Source organism: Bos taurus, chromosome 3 (genome assembly GCF_002263795.3).
Source record: "Bos taurus isolate L1 Dominette 01449 registration number 42190680 breed Hereford chromosome 3, ARS-UCD2.0, whole genome shotgun sequence".
Taxonomy (NCBI): Eukaryota; Metazoa; Chordata; class Mammalia; order Artiodactyla; family Bovidae; genus Bos; species Bos taurus.
In genome coordinates, this window is record NC_037330.1 from 13,614,375 (window position 1) to 13,619,159 (window position 4,785).

The window sequence follows — 4,785 nt, forward strand, 5'->3', positions numbered from 1 at the left end:
TTCCAGGCAAGAGTACTGGAGTGGGGCGCCGTAACCCTCTCCAAGGGAAGCCCTACATTTGTGTTATTTTATGCCACTAGTTTATAGTCATTTATGACAGCAGCAATAGAAAATTAATATACAAATCAAGTAAACTAAGTCCTAACAAAGAATGATAATTGTTGTGAAAAATACATTTCCTCCAAATTTTTATTCTCCTTTCCCAAGATACTGAAGTGATTTTATCCCTGGTATGAATCTCAGCTCTGCTCACCATTTGTGGTGAACCTACTTACCCTAATTCTAAAGAGAAAATAGGATATGAAAGAGGTGTCTGGAAGGGATCCTGAAAAATGGGGCTTATGTGACTCTCCTAGCACAAAAGAAGTAGGGAAGCCATGGTGAGGAGGTGTCACTCACCACAGACAGTGAGGTGGAAAACCTGGGTAAGTTCTAATCCTCCAGTGAAGGTGGCTCGAGCCTGGTAGTGCCCACTGTCCTCAGAGGTCAGGTTTTCAATCCTCAGGGATGTTACATTGGGCACATGGACCCTCTGCTGGTACTTGTCCTGGAGGCTGACCCACGTAGGAGTGTCTGCCCCAGGACGTACTTGCAGCAGGACTCTGTAGTTTGGCTCAGAGCCAAAGCCCCATGAGACCTCCTCTGGTTCAGCTTCTTGGTTCTTAATCACATGAATCAACATAGAACCTCCTCAGATCCCCTGCAGAGGAACGTGGGCTCCAGAACTCTTTGCCACAGTGCTGAAGACGCCTAGGGCATTTGGAACAGGAAACATGAGTATTTTCAAATCAAGAACAAATGAGGGATGATATGGGGAGGGAGGTAGGAGGGGGGTTCAGGATTAGGAACACGTGTACACCCGTGGCAGACTCATGTTGATGTATGGGAAAAGCAATACAATATTGTAAAGTAGCCTCTAATTAAAATAAATAAATTTAATTTAAAAAAAAAAACAAATGAGAAAGCCATCTTTCTAATGAAATCTACCCAATATTTTCTCTTGATTCTTGGAAATCAGTTAGTAAAATGAATTTAAAGCAATTCTGGAATCAAGTCCTGATTCTAGAGAATTGTAACATTGAACATGTTACTTAAACTTACTAACCTTCTGTTTCCTTATCTGCCTCATGATAACGGTATGAATTAAATAACAGATCAAATATCACTCAGTACATTTCCAAGCACATACAGCGTATAACCATAAGAGGCAGCTTCTAAAGTCCCTCCCCCTTGTGTAACCTCCTCCCCTGGACCGTGGGCTGCACCTAGTAACTGGCTTCTAAGGAACAGACGCGGCAGACGTGATGATGTCACTCAGTGATACTAGGTTGTATAAAACTGTGACTTCCATCGCAAGAGTGATAGTATCTGTGAAGAGTTGGTCTTGAGGGTGGCTGTCGGAGTTGTAGAGAAAAGGTCATCCTTAGCAAAACCGAAGTGACTATAGAAGAAACCCCCATTTCTCTTTACACCTGGCCTCTTCCTTGGGCATCAAATCACAGACCCTGAACCTTGGACCAGCCCATCTTCCTCAACAACAAACTCCTAAACTGCTCCCCAAGGCTCAGCACAGGCACCATCCACAATTGTACTCGCCAAGAAGGCACACTTCTGTGTCTCAAAACACTAAAGACCTCTCTTTCTTCTCCTAAAAAATGGAAACTACTCACACAACATCTTTGTAACTAAGGGAGAACTCACAAGGAAATCTTTTTTTGATGACCTCTTTCACATGTGATTCACAGTGATTTGTGCTAGTTTATTTAAAGATGTATCTGAAAACATGTATTAATTTAAAAAGAAGAAGAAAACACAAATTTTGTATTAATTTAAAAAGAAGGCTCTGGTCCCCGCGGCTGGTGGCCGAGCCGTGTGTCTCCTCCTCCACCGCCGCCATATTGTCTGTGTGAGGAGACACGGACAATGTGTTTCTGCCGCTGCCGCTTCCACCCCAGGAATATATCCTGACAGGTATAACGTCAGTGAATGGGAAGAAGGTTCTTCACATGGATAGAAACCCATATTATGGAGGAGAGAGTGCATCTATAACACCGCTTGAAGATTTATACAAAAGATTTAAGATACCCGGAGCTCCACCAGCAACCATGGGCAGAGGAAGAGACTGGAATGTTGACTTAATCCCCAAGTTCCTTATGGCAAATGGTCAGGTGGTTAAGATGCTGCTTTTTACGAAGGTCACTCGCTATCTGGATTTCAAATGACTGAAGGGAGGTTTGTTTATAAGAGAGGAAAGATCTACAAGGTTCCTTCCACTGAAGCAGAAGCCCTGGCATCTAGCCTAATGGGGCTGTTTCGAAAACGTCGATTCAGAAAATTCCTGATATATGTTGCCGACTTTGATGAGAAGGATCCTCGAACTTTTGAGGGCATTGATCCTAAGAAAACATCAATGCAAGAGGTGTGTAAGAAATTTGACTCGGGCCAAGATGTTATAGATTTTACTGGTCATGCCCTGGCACTTTACAGAACTGATGACTACTTAGATCAGCCATGTTGTGAAACCATTAATAGGATTAAACTTTACAGCGAATCTTTGGCAAGATATGGCAAAAGCCCATACCTTTATCCACTCTATGGCCTTGGAGGACTGCCACAGGGATTTGCACGGCTAAGTGCTATTTATGGAGGTACCTACATGCTGAATAAGCCAATTGAAGAAGTCATGCAGAATGGAAAGGTGATTGGTGTAAAATCTGAAGGAGAGATTGCTCGCTGTAAGAAGCTCATCTGCGATCCCAGCTATGTGAAAGATCAAGTAGAAAAAGTGGGCCAGGTGATCAGAGTAATCTGTATCCTCAGCCACCCCATCAAAAACACCAACGACGCCAACTCCTGCCAGATCATTATTGCACAGAACCAAGTCAACCGGAAGTCAGATATCTACGTCTGCATGATCTCCTCTGCACACAATGTGGCCACATAAGGCAAGTACATCGCCATCGCCAGCACAACGGTGGAGACCAAGGAGCCGGAGAAGGAAATCAGACCAGCCCTGGAGCTCTTGGAACCAACTGAGCAGAAATTCGTTAGCATCAGTGACCACCTTGTACCAAAAGATTTGGGAACAGAAAGCCAGATCTTTATATCCCATACCTATGATGCACTCACTTTGAGACGACCTGTGATGACATTAAGGACATCTATAAGAGGATGATGGGATCCGAGTTTGACTGAGGAAATGAAGCGCAAGAAAAATGACATCAATGGGGAAGACTAACAGCAGTACATGTTATCATCTAATTAGGACAAACTTAAAATTTGGCAAACGATGCATATTGTATGAAATCAGTATTGTAAGGCCTGCTTTTGTCATCAAAACTGAGAGATTGCAGAGCACTGTACCAGTAAATATTCCTCCCCTTTCTAATATCATGTATTAACTTGTTTTCATGGAGTGGCTCTTCTGAATTGGCAGGTTCCCACGTTCTGTTCAATTTAACCAATACTGGCTTGTATTTTCTAGCGAAGGATCAGTTTTAAAACCTTGTGATACTGATACAGAGAACTTGATACAGTATTTGTATCTTTTAATCAGTGTAGCCTTGGCAGTTATGAGCTTCTGCTGTTCAAAAGCAGGGTCAGTGCAGCTTGCGTGCCATCTTGTCCTCTTGACAGTGAGGAGGTTCAGAACTGAATGTCTGTAACCGGGGACAGCATCCCTTACTCCTCCCCACCCCTTTCCGTTCACGTCATGTGTCAGGACAGTGCCCACCCAGCCCAGCCACAAGCTTGGTTTACATGGGCCTCCAGTTCTAACCAAACTCCAGACTTGTATAGTCTTTTGGAGGAAGCCTGTGTGCGGTGTTTTAACCTATTAAAACTGATGAGTGCAGATGGGAAAGAAACCCATCATAAAGCAGGTAAATGTAGGAGCTTCTTCTGTATCCCAGATGTGGCTTCTTCAACGGACCAAGCTGCAGCACAGTATTGATTTGACAGAACCTCTGCTTCAGTGATGTCTCCAAATGATTTCTGTACTGCAAATAAAGCCAAACTCTGGAAACCAAAAAATAAATAAATAAATAAAAAGAAGAAAACACAAATGTTATCCCTAGCAGGGCAGCCTAGCTATATGGGGGTGAGTTTACAGACATATTAACTAGAATCTAGTGTCCCTCAGTCAGGAGGGCAACTTTTCATGGGACAAATGGGGGAAACTTTTATGCATTGAATTCTGTCCCCCAGAAATGATATATTTAGGCCCTAACCTCCAGAACCTCAGAATGTGATCTTATTTAGCAATAGGGTACTTGTACAGAAGGGCTTCCCAGGTGGCTCAGGGATAAAGAATCCATCTGCTATGCAGAAGATGTGGGTTCGACTGTAGGGTCAGGAAGATCCCCTGGAAGGAAATGGCAACCGATTCCAGTATTCTTGCCTGGGAAATCCCATGGACAGAGGAGTCTGGCAGGCTATAGTCCATAGAGTCGCAAAAGGGTCAGACATGATTTACCAATTAAACAACAAGCTGTACATGTAGTCAAGTTTAGATGAAGTCATTACAGTGGGCCCTTATCTAATTGGCGTCCTTATTTTAAAAAAAGAAAAAAGGAAATCTGGACACAGATACAAACAGTTTTAGAAGGAAGACAATGTGAAGAGACTTGGGTGAAATGCCATGTGAAGATGAACAATTGCTGTGATGTGTCTACAAACCAAGGAATGCCAAAGATTGCCAGCAAACACTAGAAATTAGAGGCAGCCAAAAAAAACAGTTCCCTTTGTTATGAACTAAATGTTTGCGTGCCCTCCAAATTCATATGT

The 4,785-nt window shown here is 43.0% G+C and overlaps 1 pseudogene; it reads left to right on the forward strand.

Annotated features, from left to right (window-relative positions):
• The first annotated feature begins 523 nt into the window (after positions 1-523).
• On the forward strand, positions 524-3,594 carry LOC787257 (rab GDP dissociation inhibitor beta-like; annotated as a pseudogene).
• Positions 3,595-4,785: the final 1,191 nt, after the last annotated feature.